This window comes from Macaca mulatta, chromosome 20, assembly GCF_049350105.2.
Source record: "Macaca mulatta isolate MMU2019108-1 chromosome 20, T2T-MMU8v2.0, whole genome shotgun sequence".
NCBI lineage: Eukaryota > Metazoa > Chordata > Mammalia > Primates > Cercopithecidae > Macaca > Macaca mulatta.
In genome coordinates, this window is record NC_133425.1 from 4,125,718 (window position 1) to 4,141,501 (window position 15,784).

Sequence of the window (15,784 nt, forward strand, 5' to 3'; positions counted from 1 at the left end):
ACAGGCATGAGCCACCATGCCCGGCCCTGATTCTGTATTCAAATGGCTTCTGTGTTCACCATGCTTTCTCCTTTCCCAAGTGTTTTTTTGTTTGTTTTGTTTTGTTTTTTGAGATGGGGTCTCACTCTGTTGCCCAGGCTGGAGTGCAGCGGTGCGATCTCGGCTCACTGCAACTGCCGCCTCCCAGGTTCAAGCGATTCTCCTGCTTCAGCCTCTCAAGTAGCTGGGATCACAGGTGCGCACCACCATGCCTGGCTAAGTTTTTGTATTTTTAGTAGAGATGGGGTTTCGCCATGTTAGCCAGGCTGGTCTGGAACTCTTGACCTCAGGTGATTTGCCCGCCTCGGCCTCCCAAAGTGCTGGGATTACAGGTGTGAGCCACTGCTCGAGGCCTGTTCCCAAGTACTCTTGGCTATCTGTTCTTGTCAGATGTTAAGGATGCCTGAGGATGTCAGGGCAGGACGTGTCAGGTGCAACCTCAAGAAGTGGGAGTGAGGAAGAGGAAGCTGGGGTGGGACAGAGGGCAGGGTCACTGTGGGGCGCCCCTGCCCTATACTCAGTGTGGCACCATCGGGCCCCTCCTGCTTTTGCCTGGGAAACATTACCCGGCAGTGAGGGGTGACTGTGCAGCAGCAGGGCCAGGAGCGGGGGAGCATTTTTGGTGCCCCCTTAAGTGGAGTTGGGGGAACAGCAAGGGTGCACCTGGGCCTGAGTCTTTCAGTGGCGTTGGCAGTCGGCCAGGAGGGAGATGCATCCTAGGGAGCTGGAGCCTGCACGCTGGGCCTGGCCACATCACTGTTTTCCTCACCCTCTGGTTTTATTTTTAAACATTTGGAGCATAAAAGTTGCAGGAGCACTCAGGGCATACTGCATAGCCCTGGCTTGGGTTCCCCGGCTCTCCTTCCCTCTCTCTCTCCTCTTTTTTCTCTGTCCCTCCCTCTGTCTCTGTCTCTCCTCCACACACTTCTTTTTTTTTTTTTTTTTTTTTTTTTGGAGACGGAGTCTCGCTCTGTCGCCCAGGCTGGAGTGCAGTGGCCGGATCTCAGCTCACTGCAAGCTCCGCCTCCGGGGTTTACGCCATTCTCCTGCCTCAGCCTCCCAAGTAACTGGGATTACAGGTGCCCGCCATCTCGCCCGGCTAGTTTTTTGTATTTTTTTAGTAGAGATGGGGTTTCACCGTGTTCGCCAGGATGGTCTCGATCTCCTGACCTCGTGATCCACCCGTCTCGGCCTCCCAAAGTGCTGGGATTACAGGCTTGAGCCACCGCGCCCGGCCTCCTCCACACACTTCTATTTTGCCAAACCATTTGGAGAATGCAGGCAGCAGACTCCAAAACCATTCTGCCTCCACCTCTGAGCACAACCTTCCCAGTCATAGCCATGTTAACGTGAGTGTGCCTGAGATCACTGCTGGTTCCGTGACGTCACCCAGCATCATCCACACCACATCCCAGTGAGCAGTGAGGACAAAAATGGCCAGGTTAGGACCCCATGTTGCCTTTTTTTTGCCACCCATATCCTGGAGCCCCTTTCCTTCTGTTCTTTATTATTTATTTATTTTTATTTTTTATTTTTTGAGACAGGGACCGGGTTCTGCTCTGTTGCCCAGGCTGGAGTGCAGCAGACCTTCCAGGCTCAAGCAATCATCCTCCCACCTCAGCCTCCCGAGCAGCTGAGACTACAGGCAGGCTTGGCTACTTTTTTGAGTTTTTGAGGAGATAGGGTCTCGCTGTGTTGGCCAGGCTGGTCTCAAACTCTTGGGCTCAAGCGATCTTCCCATCTCGGCCTCCCAAAGTGCTGAGATTACAGGTGCACGCCACCGTGCCTGGCCCAGTGTTAGCAATTTGATATTAAAATTGAAATTATAGGCCGGGTGCAGTGGCTCATGCCTGTAATCCCAGCCTTCGGGAGGCTGAGGCGGGTGGACCAGCTAAGGTTGGGATTTCAAGACCAGCCTGGCCAACATGGCGAAACCCTGTCTCTACTAAAAAAAAATACAAAAATTAGCCAGGCGTGGTGGTGGGTGCCTCTAGTCCCAGCTACTCGGGAGGCTGAGGCAGGAGAATGGCTTGAACCCGGGAGGTGGAGGCTGCAGTGAGCTGAGATCATGCCACTGCACTCCAGCCTGAGTGACAGAGCAAGTCTCCATCTCAAAAAACAAATAACTTTTTAAAAAATTGCAATTAGGGCCGGGCATGGTGGCTCACGCCTGTAATCCCAATACTTTGAGAGGCCAAGGCGGGTGGATCACCTGAGGTCAGGAGTTGGAGACAAACCTAGCCAACATGGTGAAACTCTGTCTCCACCCAAAAATATAAAACATTGGCGGGGCATGGCAGTGGGCATCTGTAATCCCATCTGCTCAGGAGGCTGAGGCAGGAGAATCACTTGAACCCAGGAGATGGAAGTTGCAGTGAGCTAAGATCATGCCATTGCACTCCAGCCTGGGCAACAAGAGCAAAACTCCGTCTCAAAAACGAACAAAAAATGCAATTGTGAATATTCATTCACATTTTAGATCCAAACACAAATTTTAAAACATTAATTTTTTTAATTAAATTTAAAAATTTAAAAATTCTGCTGCTTTCTTGCCCCTTCACTTCTTGGGGACCTTGATATACAGGCCCAAGCGGGATCTAGTGGTAAATAGGTCACAACCCCATCCCCTGCAGAACCACAGAGGAAACAGAAATCCCTGACTAATGAATCTATGAACCTGAGGCTAAGGACCACTGAGGAGTCTGGGTGCCCTGGGGTATATGACAGAGGCCAACCCAGTGGGGGCCAGCCTGGGCAACATAGTGAGACCCTGAATCTACAAAACAAATACAAAAATTAGCCAGGTGTGGTGGTGGTGTGTGCCTGTAGTCCCAGCTACTGGGGAAGCTGAGCCAGGAGGATCACCTGAGCTCACCTACAGTCCAGCTACTCAAGAGGCTGAGGCTGGAGGATCGCTTGAGCCTAGGAAGTCAAGGCTGCATTGAGCCATGATGGCACCACTGAGCTCCAGCTTGGGTGACATGGTGAGACCCTGTCTAAAAAAATGTACATAAAGTGGATTTTTGGAGCAGGGGATTGCAGTAGGAGCTTACTCAGTTCACTCCACGCATTGACCTGGTATTGCAGTAGCTCCAAGAACGGTGCACCCCTCCCATATGTTTGGTTGCTGAGTGTAGATGTCATTAATTTTAATTTTGAAAAAGAGAGAAAACTCACAAATTACCTCCAGTAATTCCACTACTTAGAGGTAAATTTTTTAAAAATATGTGTGTGTGTGTGTGTGTGTATATATATAATTTTTTTTTTTTTTTAGCCAGAGTTTCGCTCTTTTTTTTTTTTTTTTTTTTTTTTTTTGAGATGGAGTCTCGCTCTGTCACCCAGGCTGGAGTGCAGTGGCGCAATCTCGGCTCACTGCAAGCTCCGCCTCCCGGGTTCACGCCATTCTCCGGCCTCAGCTTCCCGAGTAGCTGGGACTACAGGCGCCCGCCACTGCGCCCGGCTAATTTTTTTCTATTTTTAGTAGAGACGGGGTTTCACCATGGTCTCGATCTGCTGACCTTGTGATCCGCCCGCCTCGGCCTTCCAAAGTGCTGGGATTACAGGCGTGAGCCACCGCGCCCGGCCCAGAGTTTCGCTCTTATTGCCCAGGCTGGAGTGCAATGGTGCGATCTTGGCTCACCGCAACCTCTGCCTCCCGGGTCCAAGTGATTCTCCTGCCTGAGTCTCTCTAGTAGCTGGGATTACAGGCATGCACTACCACACCCGGCTAATTTTGTACTTTTAGTAGAGACAGGGTTTCTCCATGTTGGTCAGGCTGGTCTCGAACTCCCGACCTCAGGTGATCCGCCCGCCTCAGCCTCCCAAAGTGCTAGGATTACAGGCGTGAGCCACCGTGCCCGGCCAGAAAATATGTATTTTTTCAATTTTTCTATTTTCAGAAAATCAAGGTGATGCCACACTTGTTGAGACAGTCTTGCTCTGTCGCCCAGGCTGGAGTGCAGTGGGGAGATCTCGGCTCACTGCAACCTCTGCCTCCTGGGTTCAAGTGATTCTCCTGCCTCAGCCTCCCGAGAAGCAGAGACTACAGGGGCGCGCCACCATGCCTGGCTAATTTTTGTGTTTTTAGTAGAGACGGGGTTTCGCCATGTTGGCCAGGCTGGTCTTGAACTCCTGACCTCAAGTGATCCACCCACCTCGATCACCCAAAGTACTGGGATTACAGGTATGAGCCACCGCGACCGACCCACACATTTTTTCATAATGACTTACAAATGTCTTCCCTCGGATGAATGCTGCACATCCTTTTTGCTGCTTGACACCCACGGCAGGGATGCTTGAAATCTACCAGCTCCAATGGCCAGACACATCCCAGTTGCTTCCAGGTTGTAAGCAATCCTGAAATAGCCTTGTTATGTTCCTAGGACAGAGTTCTAGAAGTGAGATTGCCGCACTGGAAGGATGCAAGTTACATTCAACCCACGGCCTGTGAATGCCAAACTCTCTGGCATTTGTCAACACCCGGTTTTATCATCAAGAAGAAAACAGTAATAACGCATCCTCCGCTTGGCCCTTGCGTGCACAGCCTCTGCGCTTTTCTTTTTTTTTTTTTTTTTGAGACGGAGTCTCGCTCTGTCGCCCAGCCCAGGCTGGAGTGCAGTGGCGCGATCTCGGCTCACTGCAAGCTCCGCCTCCCGGGTTCACGCCATTCTCCTGCCTCAGCCTCCCGAGTAGCTGGGACTACAGGCGCCCACAACCGCGCCCGGCTAATTTTTTGTAATTTTTAGTAGAGACGGGGTTTCACCGTGGTCTCGATCTCCTGACCTTGTGATCCGCCCGCCTCGGCCTCCCAAAGTGCTGGGATTACAGGCGTGAGCCACCGCGCCCGGCCTGCGCTTTTCACCTCGAGGTCTCATTTTCCTTGGACAGCACCGAGCGCTGGGCAGGGCCTCATCCGGGTTCAGGGCCGAAATGTGGAGACGTTCTGGCCCATGCTCCTGGCGGTCAGGAGAGGACGCGCGCGGACTCAGCGGCTGCCCAGCAGCCTTCCCAGGACCCAGGCAGTGCCGGCAGCCAAGAGTGCGGTTCCTCCCCGCAGCCTCCGTCCCGCTCAGCCCACCCGCCTGACCCCCACCCGGGCTCCTTAAGGCCCAGACACCGGCTCTAAGGTGCCTTCTGCAGGGATGGGAGGTGGGCGACTGTAAGGGATGGAGGGGACCTGTGTGTTGACACTGCGGGTGGCAGCCGTTGGAGAATTGCAATGGAGTCCACACTGTCGCTGCCCAGGGCACGAGCCGCAGCCCCTCCTCCCGTCGCGTCTCCGCCGAAAGGCCCCCGACTCGGACACACGGCGTCCCCGTGGTTACCACATCCACAGCTTTTTGGTCTCCCCACCCCACCCCTTAACATAAACTCGACACCAGGGAAGGCATTTTGGACGATTTTGGTCCCCGAGGGTCCCAGTGCGGAGGGCAAGGAGAGAGGGAGCGGTGTGGTGCAGGGGGATACGGAACGCGGAGGACACCTGGGGGCTGGGGAGGCGGGGACGAAGAGCGCGCGGAAGAGCCGAGGTTCCGGGATTGGGGCGCGGATTTCAGAGGAATCGCAGGGGATGTGGACGGACTCAGGGAAGGAAGGGCTCCCAGAGAGGACGCGGGCGGCTGCAGAACACAAGAGGTGCGGGACGCAGGAGGCCGTGGGTCGTGCGGGAACCCAGGGCACCTGGACATGGACCCACCAGACCTGGGGCTCCTCCAGCGGCCGCTTTAGAGTGAGAGGAGATGGGCAGGCAGTGAGGCGGGGGCGCGGGGTCTCCCAGGGTGGAGCGGCGCCCTCCGCGAGCCAGCGGATGACGCGCAGCCAGAGGGAGGCTTGGGCGGGGAGAAGGGTGCAAGCGGACCGTGATGACCCCGGGATGATAGGAGAGCCGCAGTGAGCCCAGGGCGCGGTGCTGGGGCCGCTCTGGCCGCCGCCGCCAAGCGTCACAGGAAAACAGTAACCAGGACCCTGCGGCTCCTCGCACTTGGAGTCAACCCGGTACCGCACCGCGTTGCTGGAGAATGCCGAGTGTATTCTCCTTGCTGGAGAATGGCGCGTGGTGGGCCAGGGACGCGCAGCGGCAAGGGCGGGGCCTGTGGGTGGGGGTGGGACCAATGGGCGAGGGGTGAGCCAATGGTCGAGGGCTAAACCAATGAGCAAGGCCTGGACCAATGGGAGAGTGCTGGACATCAATGGACGGGGGCTGAACTAATGGGTGGGGCGGGGCCAAAGGGGGCTGAGCCAATAGAAGGGAGCGGAACCAATGGGTGTAGGGCGGGGCTGAACCAATGGGCGGGGCTGGACCAATGGGCGAGGGATGGGCCGGGGCTGAACCAATGGGCGAGGGTTGGACCAACGGGAAAAGCAGGCTTTCACCTCGTGGAATGCTCAGGGGATGAAGGGAGTATTTCCTTTGTCCAGCTTCTACTTTGACATAATTTCTCACCTACAGAAAAGTTGCAAGAATCCCAAAAGGAGGCTGACTGGGGTGGCTCACGTCTGTTTTCCAGTGCTTCGGGAGGCCAAGGCGAGAGAATCGCTTGAGCTCAGGAGTTTGAGACCAGCCTCGGGAATAGGGAGACTACGTCTCTAGTAAAAATTGAAATTAAAATTAAGACCGGGCAGGGTGGCTTATGCCTGTAATCTCAGCACTTTGGGAGGCCAAGGCGGGCGGATCACTTGAGGTCGGAAGTTCAAGAACAGCCTGACCAACATGGAGAAACCCCGTCTCTGCTAAAAATACTAAACTAGCCAGGCGTGGTGGCGCCAGCTACTCGGGAGGCTGAGGCAGGAGAATCGCTTGCATCCGGGAGGCGGAGGTTGCGGTGAGCCGAGATCACGCCATTGCACTCCAGCCTAGGCAAGAAGAGCGAAACTTCGTCTGAAAAAAAAAAAAAAAAAAAAAAAACTTAGACGTGGCGGTGGTGCACACCTGTAATCCCAGCTACTCGGGAGCCTAAGGTGGAAGAATCGCTTGAACCCGGAGGCAGAGTTTGCAGTAAGCCGAGATCGCACTATTGCCCTCCAGCCTGGACAACAAAGCGAGACTCTGCCTCAAAATAATTATAATAATAATAATTGCAGTGGTCTCAATGATGTAAAATTAAAGGTAGTGATTCATTTTCACAAAGATTGACAAGAAAGATGACAACTGGAAACTCAAGAGACCCAGAGGTGGCAAAAGAATATTGAAAAGGAATAACAGGCAGATTGCAGTGGTTCATGCCTGTAATCCTAGCACTTTAGCAGGTCGAGGCGGGTGGATCACCTGAGGTCAGGAGACCATCCTGGCCAACGTGGTGAAACCTCGTCTCTACTAAAAATACAAAAATTAGCAGGGTGCTGTGTTGTGCACCTATAGTGCCAGCTACTTTGGAGGCTGAGGCAAGAGGATCAATGGAACCCAAGAGTTTGATTGAGGCTGCAGTGAACTGTGATCTCACCACTGCACTCCACCCTGGACGACAGAGGGAGATTCTGTCTCAAAAACAAAACAAATAAACAAAAACAGCATCCTGGCCAGGCATGGTGGCTCATGCCTGTAATCCCAGCACTTTGGGAGACCAAGTCGGGCAGATTACCTGAGGTCAGGAGTTCGAGATCAGCCTGGACAACATGGTGGAACCCCGTCTCTCCTAGAAATACAAAAATCAGCCAGGCATGGTGGCGCAGGCATGTAGTCCCAGCTACTGGGGAAGCTGAGACAGGAGAATCGCTTGAACCTGGAAAGCAAAGGTTGCAGTTAGCCGACATAGCACCATTGTACTCCAGCCTGGGTGTGGCAGTCAGACTTCTCTCAAAAAAAGCTGGGCGTGGTGACAAGTGCCTGTAATCCCAGCTGCACAGGAGACTGAGGCAGGAGAATCGCTTGAACCCGGGAGGTGGAGGTTGCAGTGAGCTGAGATCGTGCCACTGCACTCCAGCCTGGGCGACAGAGCAAGACTCCATCTCAAGAAGAAAAAAAAACAAGTAATTAAGTTCTGCCACTTTTTTTTTTTTTTTTTTGAAAAACAGGGTCTTGCTCTGTCGCCCAGCCTGGAGTGCAGTAGCATGAGCGCAGCTCACTGCATCCTCAAACTCCCAAGCTCAAGCGATCCTTCCACCTCAGCCTCCTGAGTAGCTTGGACTACAGCGCATCACCACATCCAGTTAATTTTTTCTTGTTCCTCTTTTTTTTTTTTTTTTTTTTCTGTAGAGAAAGAGTATCACTGTGTTGCCTATGCTGGTCTCAAACTCCTGGGCTCAAACGATGCTCCTGTCTCAGCTTCCCAAAGTGCTGGGATTACAAGCACGAGTCACTGTACCTGGCCAACATGGATGAACTTTGAAAGTGCTATGCTAAGGCTAGGTGAAAGAAGTCAGTCACAAGAGACCACATATTTGTTGCATGATTTCATTTATACGAAATGTGCAGAATACGCAAATCTATAAAGACAAAAAATAGATCATATTACTTAGGGCTGGGGTGATTAGCAAATTGGAGGGTGATGGCTAAAGGTTTCTTCTTGGAGTGATAAAAGGTTTTAAAACTGACTATGGTGCTGCTTGCACAACTCTGTGATTATACTAAATATCATTTAATTGTACACTTTAAATGGGAGAAATGTATGGTATGTGAATTATATTTCAATAAAGCTCTTACTAAAAAAAAAAAAAAACAACAGTAAACTGATTGTTAACATAACATAGTTTTATGGAAAACTACAATATTTTTCCAAAGAAATTTAGAGAGAACAGTGACATAGTTTTACATTTTTGCAAATATCTTTGTTGCTGGCGTAACAGAAGACTACTGGCTGTCATATCTGCTTCTACATTCTATGTGTTACATCACTCGTCATGCAGCCTTTGTAATACTATGTAATATTTCTGCTTTTATTTTTTATTTTTTATTTTTTTGACACAGTCTCACTGTTGCCCAGGCTGGAGTGCAGTGGCGCCATCTCAGCTCACTGCAACCTCCGCCTCCCGGGTTCAAGTGATTCTCCCGCCTCAGCCTCACGAGTAGCTGGGATTACAGGCGCCCACCACCACACCCGGCTAATGTTTGTATTTTTAGTAGAAACGGAGTTTCACCATGTTGACCAGGCTGGTCTTGAACTACTGACCTCAGGTGATCCACCCGCCTCGTCCGCCCAAAGTGCTGGGAATACAGGCAGGAGCCACCGCGCCCGGCCCAGGTATTTTTTTTTTGTTGGCTTTCTGATGTAAGAAAGAACTGTCCCTTCTCCCGCATTGACTTATTTCCTTCAGTTTGGACTCTTATTGTAGTCAAGGTTATAATCCGTTGCTATCGCTGTTTATTTGAATATCACACTGGCTCCGCTCTGGGGTAGGGTCACTGGGGACGTCAATGAGATGCATGAGAATCGCCTTTCCACGGGCTCAGGAAACTGACAGACCCAAGGGTGCATCTCAGCAAGCGCTCCGCTTCCTGCGGGCATCCTCAGATCCTGGGGACCGTCCTGGGGGGTCAATTAAGCGCCCCCTACTCCAGCAACTTTACGCCAAGAGCGTCCCATCCAGCACCCCCATCCTAGCTCCGCCCCTGGACGCCGGCGTCCAATCTCGGGATGGCCCCGCCTTTTCAGTGAGTTTCGTCCCCGCCCCCATGCGTTGATAGGCCAGGCCTGCGGCTCGGCGACGCGCAGGGAAGACCCGGAGGAGCGGATTTACCTGAAGAACGGGCCACGCGGTCTTGCTGCGCATGCTCGGAAGGAGCCCGCCTGGGCGTTCCGCAAGGCCAGCTGCCCGGCGGGGTCGCGCGCGCGGTCACGGGGCTCGCTCCCGCGGGGCAGGTCCGGGCTGGGAGCGGGCGCCGGGATCGGCGTGGCGGCGACTGCCTGGGCCGCGAGGTCGACCCCCGCTGCTGCAGCGGCAGAGGCTGAGGGACCCGCCGCGGCGCTGTCGCCGGAGAGGGAGGGCCCCGCTGCCGTCGGTGAGGACGGGCCCCTGCGGGCCGGGAGAGTCCCGCGTCCCCGGCGTGGACGCGCCCCCGGCCCGGCTCTCCCGGGGGTCCCGAGGGCTGCGGGTACTGGGGAGGGGTCTGCGTCTCGGCGCTCAGCCGCCTCCTGTGGGGTGTCCCGCGATTCCCCCCTTGCTTCTCGCCCCTCCTTCCTCACCCCACCCCCGTCCCCTGGCCTAAGCCCGACACCCCCACTTCAAGGACCCCAGCACTCGCCCTCCGTTCCCTGGCGGTGTCCGCCCCGCCCAGCGCTGCCTTCCTGAACCCGCAGCACCAGCCCCGTCCCACGGTTGCAGCTCGGGCGGTCCCAGTGACCTTGCACTTTTGCGGATCTGGACGCACCCCGCTCCGGCTTCTGACTCTATAGATCTCCGGTGACGGCTTTCGAACTTTGCTGACCCACAGCCGACACTGAGAAATGCCTTTTACGCGTGTACACTGCGCCTGTGGGTCTGGATGACTGAAGCACAAGTTTAAAGGGAGACGCTTGTTTAAGCTCACATGACGCAGCTGGATCTGTTCGGATTCAATTCCGTTCCATTCTCTTCCACCCGGTTCCAAAAGGCCGCGGCTAACCCATGGAGCCTGCACATAACGGGTCTGACGTAGTTGAAACCCTCGCTCGAAACCCTGCCCGTTGTTCCCTTTATTCCTTGTCCTGGGAGGAAACTGAACTTCCATAGTCAGATAATCATGTGCGAACTCCAATTCCGAAGAAACGGCTTATTTTTATTTTCATATTTCTGCTTTCCAGGGTCAATATGATTTCCAGGGCTTGATCTAGATTTTCTCGTGTGATTCTATCATGTTTCTCTTATTCCTCTCCCAAATGCTACTGGCGGCACGTGTGGAAGGAACAAGGCTGAGGTTGGGACTACATTGTGGAGCGTTTATGACACCCAGCTGATGATGCACTAAAGCTGGAGATGGAGATGATTTAACTGGGGAGAGACAGGCTGAAAGTTAAGCTTTAGGAAGAGTGGCCTGTCAGCACCCTATAGGGAGAATTGGAGTGGCTGCTTGCCAGAGCTGGCAAGATCGTTCAGAGGCTTTGGCTTGGGCTAAAGAGGTTGTGGTAAGGGATGATGTCCTGAGGTGGTGGGAATGGAAAGGAGAGGGAAGATGGGTATATCAGGCATAAAGGGAGAGAGATTTGAGGATGCATTAAGCTATGGGAAGGAGTAAATAAACTTCGCTAAGATTATGATGGAGGGTGATTGGGGAATACCCGGCTGGGGGGGGTCTCATTGGCCAAGCTCTCCCTTTCGGTGCCCTCTGATTTCTAAGTTGCTTTGGAGCTGTGGCTCTCGGGCAGTTTTGCACCCCAGGGAACATTCTGCAATGCTGATGGTCACAACGTGTGGTAAGGCATGACACTAGGATCTGGCAGGTAGAGACCGGGGATGCTGCTGAACACCCCACGCTGAACAGCACAGCCTCCCACAGCAGAATCATCCGGCCCAAAATGTCAACAGTGCTGAGATTGTGAAGCTCATTTTGAGTCAATTTTAATTATCTGGGCATCTCTGCCACCTTCAGCCTCTCCAGGAGGAAGGTCTGTGTGCACCCACTGAGCGTGTGCTATCACCATAGGGGTTCATGTCCAAGGCAAGTGCACCTCCAATGCTCATGGCTCGGTAGTGGGTAGGTGGGAGGTGGGTAGACATTGGAGTCTTCCAGGAGCACTTTTTTTTTTTTTTAATTTTGTAGAAATGGTGTGTGTGGAGGGGTGGTCTCGAACTCCTGGGCTCAAACAATTCTCTCACCTGAGTCTTTCAAACTGCTGAGATGACAGGTGTGAGCCACCTTGCCACCAGCCCATTCAGAAGCTTTTTTTTTTTTTTTTTGAGACGGAGTCTCGCTCTGCCGCCCAGGCTGGAGTGCAGTGGCCGGATCTCAGCTCACTGCAAGCTCCGCCTCCCGGGTTCATGCCATTCTCCTGCCTCAGCCTCCCGAGTAGCTGGGACTACAGGCGCCCGCCATCTCGCCCGGCTAGTTTTTTGTATTTTTTAGTAGAGACGGGGTTTCACCGTGTCAGCCAGGGTGGTCTCGATCTCCTGACCTCGTGATCCGCCTGTCTCGGCCTCCCAAAGTGCTGGGATTACAGGCTTGAGCCACCGCGCCCGGCCCAGAAGCTTTTTAAACAAAGCGCCTTCCCTCCTCCTGCTCCTATCCCTCAGCACCCCTGCTGCACCTGGATGCAGAATGCCTTGTTCTTCTGTAACACTCGACAGTGCATGGAATAATTTCACTTGCGATATTTCATTTGCCACTTTTCTTTCTTCACAGGTGAAACCAGCCCAGAGAAGTTACTGGATTTTCCCCCGGGGTCTCCTGCCCAGCAAGCCAGCGCCGTGACCCAGGTGTGGGAGATGATGGTGGCGTCTCTCACTCACGTGTAAAGGTAATTCTGTTGCTCCTTCAGCTGCCAAAAGAGCCTCCTGGTTTTCCAGCCTTACTGATTAGAGTTTGGACCTGCTGGTGTCTGAAAGACACCTGACAGTTGCTGACATGTGACCCTTAGGTCTATACTGAGCCCTTGTGGCCACCAGCAGGACCGCAGTGTCCCAGCAGGCTACACTGAACCCTTGTGGCCACCGGCAGGACCGCAGTGTCCCAGCAGGCTACACTGAGCCCTTGGGGCCACCGGCAGGACCGCAGTGTCTCAGCAGGCCATCTGGCATTGCACTCAAATTGCTCCGCACCCACAGTTCTGGGAGATGGGGAGAGAGGATAAGAGTGATGCACCATAAACTGAGACTTTGGAGCTTTCCGTGCACATCTGCCAGCCCGTGCTCCATTCACTTAAGAAATCTGTACTGAGTGCGGCCAGGCATGGTGGTTCGTGTCTGTAATCCCAGCACTTTGGGAGGCCGAGGCGGGCAGATCACCAGAGGTCAGGAGTTTGAGACCAGCCTGGCTAATATGGTGAAACCCCGTCTCTACTAAAAATACAGAAAATGTAGCTGGGCGTGGTGGCGGGTGCCTGTAATCCCAGCTACTCAGGAGCCTGAGGAGCAGAATCGCTTGAACTCAGGAGGCAGAGGTTGCAGTGAGCTAGAATCGAGCCACTTCACTCCAGCCTGGGTGACAGAGTGAGACTGTCTCAAAAAAAAAAAAAAAGGCCGGGCGCGGTGGCTCAAGCCTGTAATCCCAGCACTTTGGGAGGCCGAGACGGGTGGATCACGAGGTCAGGAGATCGAGACCATCCTGGCTAACACGGTGAAACCCCATCTCTACTAAAAAAATACAAAAAAATAGCCGGGCGAGGTGGTGGGCGCCTGTAGTCCCAGCTACTCGGGAGGCTGAGGCAGGAGAATGGCGTGAACCCGGGAGGCGGAGCTTGCAGTGAGCTGAGATCCGGCCACTGCACTCCAGCCTGGGCGACAGAGCGAGACTCCGTCTCAAAAAAAAAAAAAAAAAAAAAAAAAAAAAAAAAATTTGTACGAATGAAGATTGAACATCACAAAAGAAACACATTAGGGCCCCTGTATCTACCACAAAACAACAGGTATCCACTGTAAAAAAAAAAAAAAGTAACAAAAGTTTCATAAAATATACTTGTTTTTTGTTAAATGCACTGAAAATTTCTTTTTTTTTTTTTCCCCCTGAGACAGAGTCTCATTTTGTTGCCTAGGCTGGAGTGCAGTGGTGCAATCTTGGCTCACTGCAACCTCCTTCTCCCAGGTAGGTTCAATCAGTTCTGCCTCAGCCTCCTGAGCAGCTGGGATTACAGGCACGCACCACACTCGGCTAATTTTTTTGTATTTTTAGTAGAGACAGGGTTTCACCATGATGGCCAGGCTGGTCTCGAACTCCCGAGCTCCGGCTCACTGGCTCTTTAACAATAAGTGAAATCTTTAACATGTGTTTGTTTTACATGAGTATAAAACAGTTTTATTTCCTTTGTTTTGGTCTAGGGCACTGTTTTTCAAACTGCTTAGTCATTGGTGTTAAAATCATTAGGTTCCAGTCAGCAATTTTTAAAATTACATGGGCTGGTCGTGGTGGCTCATGCCTATAATCCCAGCACTTTGAGAAGCCAAGGTGGGCAGATCATGGGAGGCACAGGCAGGAGAATGACTTGAGCCCAGAAATCGGAGGTTGCAGTGAGCTGAGATATAGCCACTGCTCTCCAGCCTGGGAGACAGAAGACTCTGTGATGGGGGAAAAAAAAAAAAAAGAGAATCCAAAGAATAATCTGGAAGATTCTAGATCAGGAATATTGAAGTGAATGTGCAAATGGAGGCAAAACTGGCCTCTTCCACAGTGGGGGAATTTATTTACATGTCTGTATTTATTTTATTTATTTATTTATTTATTTATTTATTGAGACAGAGTCTTGCTCTGTTGCCCAGTGCAGTGCAGTGGTACGATCTCAGCTCACTGCAAGCTCTGCCTCCCAGGCTCACGCCGTTCTCCTGCCTCAGCCTCCCAAGTAGCTGGGACTACAGGTGCCCACCACCATGGCCGGCTAATTTTTTTGTATTTTTAGTAGAGACGGGGTTTCACCGTGTTCACCAGGATGGTCTCGATCTCCTGACCTCGTTATCTGCCCACCTTGGCCCCCCAAAGTGTTGGGATTACAGGTGTGAGCCCCTGCGCCCGGCCGTATTTATTTAAATAGAAAAAGAGAAGCCAGGCCTGGTGGCTCACACCTGTAGTCTCAGCACTTCAGGAGGTCGAGGTGGGAGGATCACTTGAGCCTGGGAGTTTGAGGCTGTAGTGATTGTACCACTGCACTCCAGCCTGGGCAGCAGAGCTAGACCCTGTCTCCTATATGCTAGAATTACTTTGCATTTTTCTCAGCTGTTCACAATTTACAGAGTTGTACAAATAGCTCAAAGAGGAGAATAAGATAATCTGGAAAGATGTGTTCTAAACAATGTATCATTTTCCACTGAAGCACACATTTTTCTTTTGATCTCATAATCAAGGAAAATTTTTCTTTTTTTTTTGGAGATGGAGTCTTACCCTGTCACCTAAGCTGGAGTGTGGTTGTGTGATCTTAGCTCACTGCAACCTCCGCCTCCCAGGTTCAAGCAATTCTCCTGCCTCAGCCTCCCAAGTAGTTGGGATTACAGGCACACACCACCACACTCAGCTAATTTTTGTATTTTTTTTTTTTCAGTTCTAATTTTTGTATTTTTAGTGGACACGGGGTTTCACCAAGTTGGCCAGGCTGGTCTCAAACTCCTGACCTCAAGTGATCTTCCCGCCTCGGCCTTCCAAAGTGCTGGGATTACAGGCGTAAGCCACTGTGCCTGGCCAAGGAAACGTATTTTTGATAATAAGGCTGATCTCATTAGATTTGGCCCGATTATGTAGTACTCATTTACCAGATAAGCTCACCTGAATTTGCCTTGCTGGAAGTCTCCATAAGGAACCTTAGACTTTTGAAAGTCTGTTGTTTCGGCCAGGTGCCGTGGCTCACACCTGTAATCCCAGCATTTTGGGAGGCGAAGACGGGCCAATCACTTGAGGTCAGAAGTTCGAGACCAGCCTGGCCAACATGGTGAAACCTCGTCTCTACTAAAAACAAAAATTAGCTGGGCGTGGTGGTCCGCGCCTGTAATCCCAGCTACTCAGGAGGCTGAGGCAGGAGAATTACTTAACCTGGGAGGTGGAGGTTGCAGTGAGCTGAGATCATGCAACTGTACTCCAGCCTGGACAACAGAGTGGGACTCCATCTCAAAATGAAAAGAGAGGCCAGGCGTGGTGGCTCACGCCTGTAATCCCAGCACTTTGGGAGGCCGAGGCGGGCAGATCAGGAGGTCAGGAGAT

At 52.4% G+C, this 15,784-nt stretch overlaps 1 protein-coding gene and 1 long non-coding RNA gene across 32 annotated transcripts in view; one reads left to right on the forward strand and one right to left on the reverse strand.

Annotated features, from left to right (window-relative positions):
* Nucleotides 1-3,893: 3,893 nt before the first annotated feature.
* On the reverse strand, nucleotides 3,894-10,462 carry LOC144337815 (uncharacterized). Of its 2 annotated transcripts, none has more exons than XR_013411410.1 (3): nucleotides 9,712-10,459; nucleotides 7,617-7,757; nucleotides 3,894-4,015 (listed from the first exon to the last, which is right to left on the reverse strand). It is a non-coding gene; the product is annotated as an uncharacterized LOC144337815 (long non-coding RNA). The 2 variants fall into 2 exon arrangements; XR_013411409.1 differs by lacking the exon at nucleotides 3,894-4,015 and adding an exon at nucleotides 6,647-6,916 and having other exon boundaries at nucleotides 9,712-10,462.
* The window catches only part of FLYWCH1 (FLYWCH-type zinc finger 1), a 53,615-nt gene continuing 47,634 nt past the window's right edge, over nucleotides 9,804-15,784 (forward strand). For 24 of the 30 annotated variants that reach the window (XR_013411378.1, XR_013411377.1, XR_013411374.1 and 21 more), the window contains exons 1-2: nucleotides 9,804-9,973; nucleotides 12,290-12,404. The gene's annotated coding sequence lies outside the window, so the exon portion shown is untranslated. Of the gene's footprint in view, nucleotides 9,974-10,201; nucleotides 11,609-12,289; nucleotides 12,405-15,784 lie in introns of those variants that run through there. The other 6 variants (XM_077985168.1, XM_077985174.1, XM_077985165.1 and 3 more) reach the window with 2 other exon arrangements.